This window comes from Antechinus flavipes, chromosome 2, assembly GCF_016432865.1.
Source record: "Antechinus flavipes isolate AdamAnt ecotype Samford, QLD, Australia chromosome 2, AdamAnt_v2, whole genome shotgun sequence".
Lineage (NCBI taxonomy): Eukaryota > Metazoa > Chordata > Mammalia > Dasyuromorphia > Dasyuridae > Antechinus > Antechinus flavipes.
Window position 1 is genome coordinate 143,448,991 of NC_067399.1, and position 18,334 is coordinate 143,467,324.

The 18,334-nt window shown below is 34.7% G+C and overlaps 1 long non-coding RNA gene across 3 annotated transcripts in view; it reads right to left on the reverse strand.

Moving 5' to 3' along the window:
• Positions 1-18,068, reverse strand: part of LOC127548343 (uncharacterized) — a 47,017-nt gene extending 28,949 nt beyond the window's left edge. The window contains exon 1 of one of the 3 annotated variants that reach the window (XR_007950361.1): positions 17,975-18,068. This is a non-coding gene — a long non-coding RNA (uncharacterized LOC127548343). Of the gene's footprint in view, positions 1-7,211; positions 7,296-17,969 lie in introns of those variants that run through there. The other 2 variants (XR_007950363.1, XR_007950362.1) reach the window with 2 other exon arrangements.
• Between the last annotated feature and the right edge of the window lie 266 nt (positions 18,069-18,334).

Consider the following 18,334-nt stretch of genomic DNA (forward strand, 5'->3'; position numbering starts at 1 on the left):
TTGAGACCACTCATGAAACAACTGCCCCTTCTCCCCGTCCTTCCCTGAGTCCTGTGGATATGTGCACATTTCCTTCTGCTTTGCAGTGCCTTGATTAGGATAATATTTACAAAGTGCTTGGCACAGTGCCAGGCACATAGGAGGCAGTACAATTATCTAGTTCCCTATCCTCCATCTTACAAGAATGTAGATTTCTCTGCTGGATATTGGTCTGTTTTTTGAATCTTGATTTTTTGCTCTTTTTTATACATTGCCTGGTGCATAGAAGGTGCTTAACATGCTTGTTGATTATTGACTCTTCCCCACTTCCCAGCCCCATCCCAACTTCCAAGTAGCTTCTTGAGAGTAAGAACTGTTTCTGGCCATTCTTTGTATCTTTAGTGCTTAGCAAGGTTCCTAGGACAGTGGAAGTGCTTAACAAATGCTTCTTAGTGTTCTCTGGAGGATATAAAAGTATCTGGAACCCATAGGGAGAGGTCCCTGATTGTGAGGGAGATCTTTGACCCAATTAATTAGGGATCTCCAGATTCTAATAAATTAAAAATGGATAGAGTGCCTCAGAATACTTTTGATGCACATTGGATTAGAATTTTGAGGATCACTTTCTGGTGACCCAGATGAGACTCAAGGTGTGAACTATAGCCTCCTATATGCTACTTTCCCTAAGGCTACCATAAATGGAGCTTCCCGGATGAATTTTCATGTTTTGATTCCCTTAAGAAGCATGGCCCTGGAAGGCTGGCTTCCTCTTTGATCTTCCATCATCAGAAATCTCTGGGCCATAGGAAGCTTCTCCAAACTGCAGAATTGCTTCTAAATTTATGGTCTTGTCACTTTAATTTTGAAAGGGGTTTCCAATTTGGCTTGAAATACAAACTAGCAGCCATTTTGTCTTAAATGTGTTCTTACCCTTTAGAAAACTTATAGTTAGAAAGACTCTAGAGCAGTCAGGTGAATTCGAAATTAAGAAAAATTGAAAACTGTTAGAAAGTGGCTATCAGTTTTAAAGTATGCACCACATTAATCTTCCCCCCATCAATTTTTTTTTCTTTTTGGAAAAGAGAATTTAGAAAAATCTAAGGACTATTTTGCAATTACTGTTTTCTTCTTTTCAGCCAGTCAAGCATCTCAGCTAACTGACTGAAAGGTCTGGGAAGCCAGCCAGCCTAAGAAACCTGCTAACTCCAGTTATCTGCAGTTATCCAGCTTCCTTTTTTCTTCTTACAGTTTTAACTATAGGAGCTTACTAAAATTTGATTTTAATCTAAAGTTTGAGGCTTTTTGGAATGCCTTCTGAATCTTCTCAGCAGACACATTAGGACAAAATAGGGAATCCCTGGAATTATGAGTTGGGATGTCCCCATAGAATTCCCTCAAGAGAGCTCCTGTGAAGAAACCTCTTTGGTGGGATGTTCACATAGAGATAATGGGGCCATGACAAGCATTCCTATAGGATGGATCTCCCTTAGGCAAATTTCTTATTAATAAAAGAGTTAAATTCTTTTTTGATCTATATCTCATGGGAATGAGATAAGCTCTCCATCCAGTTGGGGATGATAAAAGAAAAGAGCCATATGCAAGGTATAGTAAGAAAGTACTAGGAACTCAGGTGATTTGTTTTGGCAAATATTTGGAAGTTTTGATTATTCTACCCTCAGAAAATTAAGGCTTTTTCCTGAACTTCACATAGATCAAATAAATTACTAATATTATTGGGAAACTCAGTATGAATCTTTACAATATTTGAAACTTTTCAGAAAGAAAGATCTTGCTAAAGCATTCCCATGTCTAAATGGATCTTAAATTTGTGCACACTAAATTCTTTAACCTTTTTTCAAAGAGAAAGCAAAATTCATAAAGAAATGAGTAAAGATTGTGGGAAAATTTGTAATACCAACAAGCAGGTCATCTTGGTAACTATAACTTCTTTCTTTTCACATCAAAGAAACTAAAAATAGTCATAAGTTATGGGACATGTCCACTGTTTTTTAAAGGGCCTACTTGTATAAGTATCTGTTTTATCTGTGGTATGCTATTATTTTATGCCTTCTTTGTGCAAGTGTTTTACTTATACCTTTTCTTTTAAAGATTGATCAACCAATAGAAATAGGCTGGGAGGAAAAAACCCAACCTTTTCAAAGATCATAACGAAAGACAAATCTCTCTCTCTCTCTTTTTTTTTTTTTGTTTTCAACACTGGCAATTTTGGAGAATGCTGAGATGAAGACAGATGCAAATATTAATTACAATATAAAATACAAAAACTAATTAGAAACCAAATTTATGAGAATGGATAATTAATTTTTCTACTGAAAATTTCTGAATTTGGATGTTTCTATGAAATATTTTGATAAGCTTTTGGGGTACCAGCAAACTTCATGTAAAGTTTGGAAAAAATAAAAAATTGACAGAGCAGTTACTACATAAAAAGGGAACTTTAAAATGACTAGAAATAGATGGTAAAACTGCAGTTTGAATTTTAAGAACTGTTTATTAATCATGAAATTTGTTTAGTAGAAATTCAGTAAAATTCAGAGAAGTGTTAAAATAAGAAAAACTTAGGAAAATAGTACAGAAGAAATTTGAATAAAACTCCTATGAATTTAAATATTTCTGCAACTCAGAATTTAAAAAGAAACATTTGTTCAAGATTGAAATGTGTTGCTGTCTGTTTTTTTATTAGAAATCAGAAAAGGAAAATTCTAGACCACCTTCATTCTCCAAGGGAATAAAAAAGTAAATTAAGTTGGAATTTATTTAACCTTCTGTTGCTTATTGCTTTCAAACAACTGACTTGAGGACACTAAACAAGCTCCATTTGGTCCAACATTGGGACTCCCAGAGTGAAAGTGAATTCCTTTGGAATTTTGAATCCACAAAGAAAAGTTCTTCTTAAAACCATGAATCAAGTAAGAAAATAAGTAAGATTTACTTTTTTCTGTGAAGGCTATGAAAAGTTAGGGTAAGTTTTATATTAAGGATAGAATTAAATAAGAACATAGCATTATAGGAATGTATAGGAACAAATTAAATGCACGCACACATGACAGACGATGCTCAAACTACAAAAGATCAAATTAAATGAGTGAATGGTATATAAATATTAATATAAAAACCAGGAATTTTGGAAGACCAAAATGGAAACTACAAATAATTTCTGGACATTTCTTCCCTCATTGTCAAACATAAATTAAAGCATAAATACATTCAAAATAGTGGACCCTGAAATTTGAAATCTTGGCAGTTAATGGCCCTTGTAAAAGTTAAAAATTTTAAATTATTATCATTATTAATTATGTAACTATTTCCTTTAGGTAAATTCAAAGTTAAATTAAATTAAAATAAGGATTTAGGAAATTAACTCCTCTTTTGATGAGATGGAAACCTATAACTTTTAACCAAATAACATAATAATCTATTTTATACAATTCTTTTCTGGAATAAAAGAGATTAACTATGAGGAACCTTTCAGTTATTCTCAGTAAGTTGTATTTGGATTTATTTGATTGTTACATTAAAAAAAAATCTATAGACCATAGAGAAATTGGAAGGAAATTTATAAGCCAAAAGGATTCCAAAAAAGGGTGACAGTCTTACAATTAATTGATTTTATGTAATAAAAACTTGTGCCGAAGTATAAAGCAAAATTCAGTGGAGTAAAGATTGCTTGTATGATTAGAAAATAAAGACTAAGGGAATTAAGCAAATAGAGGAAAGTAAAAGAAGTAATGAAATAAGTTTCAACAGGTAGGGATAGTAGAAGAATAGGTAGAGAAATTAAGAAAAGTTAGACTCTATACTGACATATTAGTAATGCAGGGCTTAAAAAGGGTTTTGATGTTTTGAAAAAGGATATTTGAGGAATAATTTTAGTCGCACTGAAATAATAAAAAAAATTGGAGGAATTTTAAAAGAAGTGCCTCTTTGATAGTTGCTGTTTTCCTTCCCCAATCAATATAAGATTACAAATTAAATTTTGTAATACTTTGAAGGGTTAAGTAACAGTTTAGCAAGGGCAACTAGTAAGTTGATAGAGAAAGAATTATTTATTTGCTCTGTTTTAAGTAGTTGTGTTAAAGAATTAGTGATTCAGAAAACTAAAAGGAATTAATTTGGATCTTCAGATGACTTAGAAAAATAAAGAAGCAATTACAGGGATCTGGGACTGTCACTATAAATTTTCTGAATATGAGTCCTTGTGAAAAATGAGATCTAAATATTACCAGTAGTAATTATAAATCAAAGATTGATTAGGTTGAAAATTTTAAAGCTACATGATAACTGAAGTAAATTTTTTTGTATGTATAAGGGGATAATAAATATTTGCACTACTACTTCCTAATAGTTAGAAGTACATGCTTTTGAAGTGTAACATGGTATCCGGTGATGCTGTAATATTCAAATCTTATAGGAATTCAATTGAACAAAATGCTCTTTCATTTAAAGATACTTTTCCTAATTTGCATGGAATGTTAATAGATTTGTTGATGTTCAGAAAATCAGCAATTTGAATTTAGGAATTGAAATTACAACTGAAAAGTCAGACTAAACATTTTAAAAAGACATTTAAAAAGTGTCTAAGAGCACCATCCTTTGAAATTCCTTAAAGCAAATTTTAAAACCTAGAAAAAGTCTGATGTGCTAAGCACTATATAAACTACTAAGATATAACGAGTATGAAAATGCTAAGGCTAATAAAATAAATGACTTCCTATGAATCGATACATTTGAAATGCATTTGATTAAATTAATATCACCTGATTGGTAATAAGTTTTAAATACATGATAAATTTTTCTCATATGTAAAATTTTTTCTCATATCTTGCCATTAAGGCAAGTTTCTCTTTTTAAATGAAATACTATTAATTATAAATATATCTATCATGTAATATTGCTATTTTATCTTAAATTAGAAAACAACAATAACTCTCCAGTGGGAGAAGAATATGACAAAATCTCCTTCCAAGGTCACTGTGAGTTATGAGATTTTAACAGCACTCCTGACAGTATATTGTGGAACTACAATACTGTAGTTCAGGCCTCTCCCAGTCAAAGTAGAGAAATATACAAGTGAAACTTTAAATAAAAAAGGAGTTTCATGTGAGATCATTTGGAAAATCATGAAATTATCTTTTGAACCCAACTCTTTGCTGTGTGTATAAACTTGTGTTTACTGAATGTGGATAAAATCCTGATATTTATTAAAACAATAGTACTCTGCTCCCTGCAATGATGCTGAGATGAAGTAGAAACAGCAATACAAGTACAAGGCAAAAGAAATTTCTTAGGTCTTTGTGATTGAGAAAGGTAAGTCACTCCTTTTCCAGAGTTGGTATCACCGAATTGTGATACACAAGAGGTAATAAATTCAAACATGATTTCTACAGGCACCACCCTGGTGGCAACTTGCATAATGATTCTTTGTCTAAATTGCCAAACTTTTCATTGATATATGCCTTTCAGATGACAATCTTTGGTGGCCATCATTCAGCTTACTCCTCTTTTGAGTGCTTACAGATAAATTTTATTAATATACCCAAGGTAAGTCTTTATGAGAATTATCTTATCATTGATCAAGCTTGAAGCATTCCCTGGTTCTAAATCCATTACTCCCTTTGTTTCCAAAGTTCTTGCCAAGGAAATTGTGCCTGGAATGGCCCACTGCCTATAGATTATGACAAAGAATCTCTTCTCACTGATTCTATTCTCTCTCAAGTATATTCTAATATTTTCCCCCTTTGGAGGCAATTGGGTCAAGTGACTTGCCCAAAAGAGTGTCAGAGGGTGGATTTGAACTTGGGTCTTCCTAAGTCCAGAACTGGTGCTGTCTTTACTGTGCCATCTAACTGCCTTCAAATATAGTTTAATTTTGTTATTAAGTTTCATATCCCATAACACCCTCAAAGTTCTGATGAAGTGGAATATATGGATAAGGATCTTAAGATTCTTATTGGTAAATTATGCTTTGAAACTTATGTGAAACGTCCTGATGTTCTCCCTTAGGCTTTATTCTATCTGCTTTACTGACCAGGAGGGGATGAAGGTAATGGCACAATTATAGGAGTGTGAGTTGGTGGAATTTTAAATACCCCATGTGAAATTTTTCTAAATTATTGTGAAATAGTCTTAAAAGAAGTTATTTCCCTACTGAGTTATTAAAATGAATTTGATAAGTCTTTGAGAAATTGTAATAATGAAGTATCTTTTTTACCCTAAAATGTAGAATTCTTAAAGTTTAATTAAAAAGTTTGAGGACTGAATCTGTTTTCAGGCATGATTATCAAAAAATATTATTGAACAATGATCTATGAGGTCAGCAGCCAATGAAAACAATTTCTGCAAACTGCTTCAGGTAGAGTTTTGTCTCAAGGAAAGGTGGGGAGGGCGACTTTTGGCATAGGATGAGGTAGGACTCTCCTGACCTGACTTCCCGAGTGGAAATTTCCTCTTGACTAGGAAATTTTCCCACCTGACTGAAATTCTACGCTTGATTGTGACATTCTGTCACTATAATAGGCAGCCTGTATGACTTTTACTTGGAAATGACATTAGTTTAGGGAAAAAATTTTCATTTATTACAGGTATATACTCTTTCCTTTTTGTGGCAAATCAACCTGAAATTAAATTCATTCCCATATTCTAAACTATTTAGCAAATGAGTGTTGGGGTTTGTTATCTATCATGTATACAATAAAGTCCTTCAATATCTCAGTGTTATGGGAACAATTACACAATGTTTTAGCAGTTTGTGGGACAAAGATATAATTCTATTATTTAGCTAAATCAGAAATATTTTCTGTTAAAGAAAAGAATTTCAGAAATCAGTTAACTTGGAGGAAAGTAACTTGTGGTCTATCTTGTTTTATTGTTTTTCGGTTGCAATTGGAGTGGATAAGCATCTCTTAGGTAACATCATCTGTGTAGCCATTAAACATAGGCAAAGAAGTCACTTATTTCCAAACAGTGTTGTTCTTAGGTTCTTGAATATAAGATTAGAAACCTAGCAAAATGGGTAGCTCTAGCGAATAACATTCAAATTGGATGTCCCATAGGCATCCCAAACTCAACTTGTCCAAAATAGGATTTATAGTATTTTCCTCCAAATCCTCTTTTCTCACTGACTTTTCTGTTGCTTTTCAGGGCCCCATTCTTCTCACAGTCACCTATACTTATAACATTGGTGTCATTCTCAACTCCTCACTTGAACTTACCTTACATATCCAATCTGTTAAGTTTTATTTCCATCTTTCCAACATCTCTTAATCTTGGACAATTGCAGTAGCCTCCTGGTTGGTCTCTGTCTCAAGTCCCTTTCCACTCCAATCCATCCTGCACTTTGGTAAAGAGATTTTCCTAAATCACAATTTTGACTATAGCTCTCCCCTTCCTCTCTTCCATCTTGCAAATAAACTCAGTGGCTCCTCATTATTTCCAAATGTAAAATCCTATATTTGACATTTAAAACCCTTGTAACCTGATTCCAATAAAATTTTTTTATTATAACTTTTTATTTACCAAAAACATGCATGGGAAAATTTTCAACATTGATCCTTGCAAAGTCTAATACAAATCATATATATATACAGTTACTTTGCTGCACAAGAAAAATTGGATCTAGCAAGGAAAAAACCTGAAAAGGAAAACAAAAACGCAAGCATACAATAACAGAAAGAGTGAGAATGCTATGTTGTGGTCCACACTCATTTTCCACAGTCCTCTCTCTGGGTGCAGATGACTCTCTTCATCACTGAACAATTAGAATCATCTCATTGTTGAAGAGAGCCATGTCCATCAGGGCTGATCATCATATAGTCTTGTTGTTGCCATGTATGATGATCTCCTGGTTTCTTTCCAGGTTTCTTAACACTTCGGATATACTTCCAATTTCTTTGGCCAATTTGCTCTTCCTTACACTCAACCATTCCTTTCTTGACTATACCTTTTCACCAGCTGAACCCTAAATCTGGAATGTTCTCTCCCCTTCTTCTTTATTTCTATTTCTAGGTTTCACTCAAGACTTACCTGAAATCCTATTCCCTGTAAGAGGCTTTTCCCAATTCTCAGAGCCCTCCGATTATGTATGCCTTTTCTCTGAAATTACTTTCCATTTATATTGTATATATTTTGTACATACATAGTACATATATTGCCTCCTCCTTTAGAATGGAAACTCCATGAAGGCAGGACCATGGTGTTTTTGTAGTTGATTTTTGGCTAATATATCCGTTTTCAGTGAGTTACCTTACCAGGTAGATATACTGAACATAGAGTAAGTTCATTTTCAGAAAGGAGTCAATCAGGAGCCTATAGTGAGCCAAAGTCTTCTTCATTCCCAGATTCTTTGCTGGTGTTCACTGACTGACCTTGTTGGGCTGTGTACCCCAAACCAGCCTTGTGGTAAACTGTTCCTGTAAAACACTCTGCTTCTGAGTCCTCCCTGTTCCTGAAAAAGTGTCCATTACGTTTTTTCCAGCCTTTCTCCAGACCTCCCCTTTGCAGTTTTCAAGATAAATCTCCCCTGCCTCTTCTGGGCTGTGGGCTCCTTTGTCCTGGGGTGCCTCAGCACTAGTGTCTGATTTTCCCCCTAATAAAAATTTTTCTGCTTTCAACTCAGCTTGGGCTTCTTTGATTTTTGAGGGATAGGCTTCGCTTGGTTGACACTAGAATATAGCACTTAAAAATGTGTATTGGCTGCCTGCTTGCCTACCAGACCTTTCAGACCATTTGCCTAGCTCTACTTTGATAGATAAGATTCCTCCTTGCAAATTTATCTGGCTCCTGACCTCCTGGATCTGTTTATCTTCACTTTTGCTTTCCTACCTGCCTTTTGTTTCGCTGATTTACCTTGATTTAACATTTGTATATTCCCTGACTTCTTACTACATATTGCTTTAGGTTACTGGCACTATGCAGGGAAGGAGATTGAAAGGGGTAGAGTTATTTTCATTTACAATGCAGAAGGTGACTTTCTCTGTAGCTCTTGCCGTGGGAGAAGTAGCTGTTGAGAGGAATGATCCACTGAACCACAGGACTCAGGAGGGGTATGGTGGACCTGACACATAGATATTATGACACATGAGCATAAGCCAAGAGTGTGGAACATATATTGACTGCTACCATAAAAAATTAGACATCCACAAGTAGCCAGTTTATTGTTCCCATTCAGATTTCTCTTGTTCAAAATCTCTAGCTCCTGTTTTCTCAGAGTCTAAGTATGAATCTAAGGGAATTGTAAACTTAGCCTTTATGTGCTGGATTAGGTCAGAAACCAGAATTTCTCAGAATGTTATTCATGCTTCTGAAAAGCTTGGCAGCTAGAATAGATTTTTAATCTCAGGATGAGAAGAATGTTAGCAGAATGACTATCTGACACAACTGCACCCCCAATTCTTATCCACATGCTTTTCCATCTCCATCCCAAGGAGCATTAAGTAAAAGGGAGGTCAGGCTGTCCTCTACAAGTTTCCTACTAGTAGACTTTCCAGAAAACAATACTCCCTTCTGAATTATTCAGTTAGTGATTTGAGTAATAAATAAAAAGATCACTTGACTTGGAGTCAGAGATAATGGGTTTGATTCTGTTTGATGAGCATCATATTCCTCATCTGTGAATTAAATGATGACCAAGTTTCCTTCTAATGTTTTAGATAAATGACACTTTGATTAAGACCCATGGCTTACTTGCCAGAATTATCCTCCCTAATATTTAGACGTCACACCTTAAATTTTCTCTTTCAGAGACCATTTTTTCAGCCCTTTAGTTGTTCAGATGATAACATCAGAAAGGTGAAATGAGTTGTACAGTCATACAACAAGTGACAAAAATAAAAACTGAGCCCAGGTTTTCCTGAATCCAAGGTACTAAGGTATCTTTGTTCTACTGATCCTTGTTAGGACAGGCTTGTTTCTTTATAATAAGTATGCCTCTTCCTATTTCTCCTAATGCTCATTCAATTCTTTGTGCATCAATACTAACTATATTTGAGTAAGAGAATACATCCAGGAGATCCTTAAGTTAAAGAGGCTGTTCTCTAGTACCAAACTCTTCACTATCCCGATACTAATTATAAATGGATGGGAAGAATGCACCCAGGATATCCTCAAATCAAAGGAGTGTTAGCACTATTCTCCACTGACTAGTGAATCAGCAGAATTTTGGGATCAAGGAGATGACTTGGAAGCTAGAATGTTCTGCAACTGGTTGAGGCCTTCCAACATTGCTATTGTAGTTTACCCTATCTTTGAGTAATCACTTCAACTAGCATTTATTAAGCCCCTCCTATGTGTCAAGTGTCTTGCAATTCTCTGAGGAGAGAAACTATTTAAGATGAAGATTGGGATAGAGAATGTATTATTAGATTTAGAAATCAGGAAGACTCCCTCCCTCAAATCTCACCTTCATTACTTATTAGATGCTTAACTCTTATCAAGTTATTTCACCTGATGCTCATTTCTTCAACTGTAAAATGTTGATATTAATTATCCCTAACTCATCAATGTAATTCCACATATTATTTATTTATTGTTTCTACTATATGTTAGACTCTGTGCAGAGCACAAAGAATGCAAAGGTAAACCAAAACAGTCCCTGTTTTCAAGGAGATTATATTCTACTGAGCAGAAAAAAACATGTATAGAGATAAGATATTGTGTGTGTGTGTGTGTTTTCCAGAGTAATTTCCAGAGTGAGGAGAGAACTTGGGACTGGAGCATGAAGATAGGCTTGGGTAGGAGGTAAAACTTGAGTCCTAAAAAGAAACTAGAAATTCTATGAGGCAGAGATGAGAAAAGAGTACAATGCAAAGGCAAAGAGAATGCGATGTAGAACTCAGTAAACAACAAGTAGGTTAATTTGGCTAGAACATAGTGTAATAAAATAATGGGCAAGAAACCTAGAAATGTGGGCTGGAGTTTGACTGTGAAGAGTTTTAAATTCCAAATGTTGGAATTTTTAGTACATAGAAGTCATCACCAATTGCCTACATCATCATCATTATCACCCAGGTGATTAAAATCTCTGTATTTAGCCAGGATGGCCTTAGCCTGGTCTGTGGTGGGATTATATTCAAAGATTTTCCATTTTTATAGGACCCACCAGTGCTTGTACTTCACTGATACAACTTATGAATTATTAATATTATTAAGTACTCTAAAAGATCTCAGCACACATGACATCCAGCTTGGTATAATTCATGTTTTTATTTTTGCATTTATGTTTTTAAACTGCTACCTTTTCTTAATAAGTTTTTTTTAAGTATTTAAGGATTCTACCACTTATTACATATATTCTAGCTTAACTGATGTGGAAAAGTTCACATGACCATCTCCAGAGAGCTATTTAAAGGGAGGCTAAATAATCTATTCTTTGTGGATGTTCAATTGCAGTCTTACCTGGAAGCAGAAGACCACAAAATCAGAAAGTGTTTACCAATACTAAGATTTTATGATCTCTTTTCCCAAACTTCCTCAGGTGATCCAAGAAAGAAATTTGAGAAGAAAAATGGGAGAAGAAAGTATAAAGTCTATTCTCCCTGAAGTATACCTCATCACTGCAATATCATCTTTAGAAAGCTGAGTCTCGATGTATTCTAAAACATACATGTATTGCTTTTGGTGCATTGGTACATTACACATCTGACATACTTGAGGATTTTAGGAGAATTTCCTTGGAAGAATTAGATTTTTTTTTCATTGCAATCATCAAATGACAAAAATGTGTATTCCTGTCATGAATTCCAGTCCTATTTCTCAAATGCTTCTTGGACATTTTAAGCTGGGATGCCCTATGGGCATCTCAAGATTAAGCTGCCCCTAAATCATCCTTCTTCCAAAATTTCTCTTTTTTTGTGGAGGGCACCACAGTGCAATTACCCAGATTCCCAATCTCAATGCCATTTTTGGTTTTATTCACTTCACATATTTTTTTCCCACTTAGACAACATCTCCCATATTTGTCCCCTCCTCTCCACTAACATAGTTACTAGCCTAGTTCAGATCCTTATTGCCATTTACCTGGGGTATTGAAATAACCTCCTACTTGGTTTACACGCCTTAAGTGTCATCACATTCTACTTTATCCTCCATATGGCTTCCAAAGTGATTTTTTTTTTAATAAAGTACAGCTCTAAAGCTACGTAAACTTCCCTTCATTTATTCAATAAACTCCAGTGGCTCCCTATTATCCCTAGGATCAAATTTAAATTCTTTTCACACAGTACTCCTCTTCCATGTACTTTATGGCTCAACATTCTGGATTTCTTGCTGTTCCTTACGTGACACTTCATTTATCATCTTTCTTTTTTTTATACTGACTATTCCCTTTCTCTGGAAAACTTTCCCTTCCTAAATAACATCTCTTAAAATCCCTGGTTTCCTTCAAGATTCACCTCAAGCACTAACTTTTTCCTTGTGGCCTTTCCTGGTTCCTATGCTATTTGAACTTTCTCTCCTACCTCCTGCTCTTCTTGCATCTACTTTCTTTCTCTTTTCATGTGTTTTGTATATACAAACATACATTTCATATATACATGTGTATGTGTACGTGAATGTGTGTACATATGTATGTACACACACACACACACACATACACACACACACAATCATGTCTGGTTAAGTTCTATCAGTAGTCTCCTTGAAAGCTAGGGATTATTTTGCTTGAGTCGGTATACCCAGTGCCTAGCATATAGTGAATGCTTAATTGCTTGTTGATTGACTACAAGCAATAAACTGCAAATTTTATGGAAGAATATTATCTTTAAAAACATCTTTGAACAACAGTTTCATGTATTTATTTAATTCTTGTCCACTGATAGAATTTTTTATTTGCAATTGATAATTTATTAGTAAGAAAACTAAAAAAAAAGAAAATTGTAAGCTGACTGAATTTCTCAAAGTAGAATATATCATATTGGCAGATAAATCTTTTCCCCATCTTTATCCTTATTTTAGAAAGGCAATTAACGAAAGATATTTTCCTGAATATTCCTCACCAAGTTTCTTATTACACAAATGTTTTGGTTATGGGCAGGAGAAACTGCTTGCTTCAGTCCTTCTAAAGTGTTCCTCTTCACAGAAAAGATAACTTATCTGACTGGTAGTAATTGGGAAGATTCACCTTTTTAGTGTCACAAACTCCCTTAGCAGATGGCAAAGGCTACATAAAATAAACTAGGTACTATTCACAGGAAATCAATCATATTGAAATGCAGTTATCAAAATGTTTACAAAAACATATTCAGAGATCTCAGATTAAGAAGAGGCCAAAGGATAGAAGGCCTTGAAGGCAAGAAAAAAGGAGTGTTGGAGCCCCTTACAGCCTTTTTTTTCTTTCCTTGTTTCTCTGCTCCCTTCTCTCCCTTCTCATTCCCCTTGCCTTTGCTTCTATGTTCTCTTCCTAGATTGCTCATATTATTTATTCTTTCAGTGACAACGTTTCTGACACTAACAAATTGTCTTGGTTCATAGAGGCACATAACTATAAATACCTACCCCTCTTTGAAAATATCAGGGGAAAAAGTTGGGCATTAGGTAAGTAAAACTACATTTTTTTTTCTTTGTGTCTCAATGGCAGAATAATGGCAGCCACTATTTTTAACTATTGGATAATTTGATCTTAATTATATGTTGTGTAGAGGCTCTAATAAGTTTACAAATCTGCCAGCAATTCTAAACACATATGTCTTAGAAAATGTTACCCTTTTCCTAGTTTATTGTAGGAGCAGAAATGTATATAATTCTGAATAATTAAAAGGTAGTAACCCAAATGCTGATTTAGTGTAAGCTCTGAGAGAATTACCACCAGAATTCTGGTGGTAAGAGGAACAGAAGAGCAAAGAAGGCAAAGAATCTGGGAGTAGACAAGTGAACAAAGAGCTAAGATAGGAAATTAGGGGTTAAGAGGCGGTGGGTCCTTAACCACAAACATCAGGATATTTCTGCCTCTCAGTGTCTAACTCTGTAAAATGGAAGTATGGAGGTAAAATGGAGGTAACATTCTCATTTCATATGTTGCACATGTACCATAAGGTTAAGTGACTTCACATAAGAATTTTGAGTGACATAGGAAAAAAACTATTATATCAATAAGTACTAGTAAAGAACACTAGGGCTTTGCAGTGACAAAGTCCCTTCTTTGAAAGAATTTAAAGAACTTTTACTGGCGTCCATGATGTTATGCGGTAGTTGTTTATTATTACTTTTCTATTTCACCAAGGAAACTGAGATTTAGAGGCTAAGTAATTTGCCCAAAGTTACACAGAATAAGGGTGATGTGTTGGCTCCCTGTTTAGTATTGTTACCATTATATCACAATGCTGCTATTGCTAAATAAACTTAATTAAATAGCACAGTGGGGGGGGGGTACTATAAGCTGCTCTATTCGGCAGTTATTATGAATGAGGACTTTTTTGCAAGAAATTTTTACTGGCAGAAGGAGTACAGATATATGACTGCAGACTTTCTTGCTGAAATAAAACATTTGGTTTTGTGGCTTGCTTTTAGAGTGAATGGAATTTTCTTATAAAAAGAGCCTCAATTTCTTTACCTGTTAAATTAGAAAATTGGGCCCGATGACCTCTAAAGACTAAAACTTTCTGATACTCTGATAGTAGAATAAATGGAACAGTTCTTAACTGTTAATCTGGAAACAAAGTGAGTGCCCATTGATTGGGGCATAACTGAACAAATTGTGGAATTGATTTTTAATAGAATGTTATTGCATCATAAAAAACCAACTAATATGAAGAATTCAAATAAACTTGGGAAAACATCTAAGGACTTAAGCACAAGTAACACTTACACACTTAAACAAAGCAGAACCAGGAAAACAAATGTCATATCCAGCATTTTCTCCTTTACTTCATCTTATCAATCAAGCTGTGCTCATGTTCCCCTTCTTTGCTCTGTCCTGTCTAGTCAGACTTTTATCACTATCATTATCCCAAGATATATTTGGATATGGCCAAATGCAGGATTTAGTTTTACTTGACTATGAATGTTTATTCCATGGTTTTTGTTTTTGTTTTTTCTTTTTTAAATGGGCAAGGTGGGAAGGGAAGTTATCTTAATAAGAATTAACAATTTTAAATTCATATATTTTGTTTGATAGGTGAGAAAATCTAATGTAACACATATTCCAGCATATTATTACAGAACAATTCATCCAACTGGTTAGTGGAGAATAGAAGTTGCAGTAATGGGGCACAGTTTTGATGGATAGGTCAGGAAAGGTTGTTAATGTGACCTTTTGCCTGGAGAGAACAGGTGGATTTTTATAATGGGGAACTCTTAGCAAGCAGAGGGACAATATGAAAGTTCTAGATACTTGAGGAAGATATCTAAAAGGAAGAAACGATGTCTGATACTAGGGAAATTGACCAAATACCTGCAAACAGATGTAACTATTTTTGGCCAACTGCAAAGAGAATACTGAGAATAACATACATATAATGAATACTGCATATGGTATATATAATAATTATTCAATGTGGATAATTAAACAGAATTTCTTTGGGGAAAATAAAAACAAAACCACATTCTGGAAAACTGCATAGGATTTTCCTTGAGGGCTAATCTCAGGTATAAGGCCATGAGGAAAAAAGGAAGACTGTAAGAGAGGTGGAATAAAGTATGGTTTAGGAGGCTGCCGGAATATCACATGTAATCCTATTTGTCCTGTAAGAGTTTTCCAAGTCTGGACAAAGGAAGTTGTATCTAATATCTGATCACACATGTGCATCATCTTGGACAGTCTGTGGGTTTCTTTGAATTCCCTACACACTTGGCTGCCCAGACATTAAGAGGTAAAAAAGTTGTTTTAATAGAGTTAATGGGAAATGATGGGTGAATCATAATCTTATAACTAAAGTAGTTCATGGCTTTCCTTGAGCTACTGAGAGGAAAGACTTGGAAAGGCAGCAAAGAAAGGGATTTGAAATTGCTTGCCACCCACCTACTTCACAGGAGTACTCTAAGGATTAATGTGGGAATGTGTTAAGTGCTGTGAACTCCAGAAAAAGCAGTCATTTTGTCAATGCAAAATATTATTGTGATTTGCTAGGGCAAGGCAAATTTAGGGGGAAAACACTCCTATTTATGTAGCATTTATTTTTCATTTTGGGCTCTCATAAGACTCCAAAGACAAGGCTGCAGGAGAGAAAAAAAGATCCAAGTATGATAGACTAGGGACCCTGAGTTCTATCTGTGCCATCTTAACTATGCTGCTGACTTTCTATGCGACCTTGGACAAGATTCTTGGCCTTTCTGTGTCTTAGATGTCTAAGCATTAGAATTTAGAGGAGGTTAAATGTTCCTAAAGAAGTTCAAATAAATGTCATCATTACTTCATTCAGGAAACATTTTTCAAGTGTTTATTGAGGCAGCTAGATGGCACAGTGGAAAGAGTGAGCAGCTGAAATAAAAAAGACCTGAGTTCACATTCAGTCTCACTATAAATTAGCAGTGGGTGAAATAAAATTTGATTTCAAATTTCAAGTATGCTAAGCATCCCTGAAGCATTAGTAGAGAAATTAGATGGTAAGTATTACACAGCTGTGAAGACTCACAAAGTAGGATCTGTAGTAAATCAGGGGATTAAAAAATTTTAAGGTAATAGTGAATGAGACAGTGAAATGACTATTCCTGGAAGACACAAGATCATAGGAACATAGAGCTAGAGATGGAAGATTACATGGAAAATATCTATTCCAAATTCCAACTATTATAGAGACTGGATGGATTTGGGAATAAGTGAAGACAGAGTGAAGGTGATGGACTAGGAAAAAATTAGGTCAAGGGCCTGGAGTATACAATAAAGGTAAATAATAAATCTATTATTCCTCATGAGAAGTAAGATAGGGGTCACAGATAGAATATCAGGAGATCACATGCAGTTAGGGAGTTCTAAAGTTACATGAGATGGTGTTTGACTTACATGGAATGGAGAAAGAGTAAAGAGAATCATAGATATGGGAAAGGACTTCTGAGGTTATCTTGTTCAATTCTTTTATCACAGTTGAGAAAATGGAGACCTAGAGAAGTTAATGACACATTCACAGCCATAAAAATCTCATAACTGGAAGAGATGGTATTTGAATCCAGATCCTCTACTCAGATCCAACACTCTTTTTTATTTCTATTTTTTTTTTTGCTGAGACAATTGGAGTTAATTGTCCAAGGTCACACAGCTAGGAAGTATTAAGTCTCTCAGGTCAAATTTGTCAGGTCCTCCTGAAGTCGGGAATAGAAGTCACAGACTCTATCCACTGCACCCCCTAGCTGCCCCAAATCTAGTACTCTAGATACTTAGCTGCCTCCTGGGATCTCCTTGGAGTGAGGAAAATTGAGACATATTGTTGTTGTCTTCTCTTTCTCTTTTTCTTTCTCTTCTCCTTTTTTTCCCCCTCAACATTTCTAATTTATTCTCTGTCTTTTACTATTAACTGTCTACAATATAATAACAGCTAGCATTTATATAGTACTTACTGACAGACATTGTGCTAAGAGCTTGTACAATGATAATCTTATATGATTTTCACAACCACCATAATAGGTAGATGCTCCTATTATCCCTATGAGGAAACTAAAGCAAACAGAAGTTAGATGGCTTGCCCACTTACAATAGTATCTGAGGCTGGAATTAAACTCAGTCTTCCTGATTCTAGGTTTAAAATTCTATCCACTAGAATTAAAATAAGTTTTAAAATTATGTTGTAATTAATGAATTATTTACTTTCTCTCTCCCTAATTTCCAGTTTATTAATATAGCAAAAGTATAAGTAAAATAAAATCAGAAAAATGCTAAAAATGAGAAGACATTTCAATTTCAATAGCTTCAGTCCAATCTATTTAAATGAGTCAATGAGACATGGGAAAAGGCAAAAATGTTGACTCATTATCATTTCCTGCACAAGCTTAATCAACACAAAATAGTTATACCAATTAAGAAAGTGAGAGAATAGAGAGTAGATTACCTTACCAAGCCTGGTTCCAAAGTTAGTAGATATGGGACGTTGTGTATATGTTGTCTTTGAGAGTGGCCTCTTGAGTTACAGGTCTTGCTTACTGGTTTCACTTTGTAAACAGGACTCCCAATGAAGGGAGGGGCTGGAAATACAGGGAAATGACTAACATCAAAACAAAAGGCATCAATAAAACTTTTTGAGAGATTTCCAACTATGTCATTGAGGAAAAAATATTAGTCAGTGAAGTGATCACAGTAGGACAGTATTTTGTATCTATTTAGAATAGATGGGGATCTAAGGACCCTAGAATAGAGATATTATTTCAAGGAGGAAACCCTTGAAAGACTAATGATTTTATCAGCTTCATAAAATGA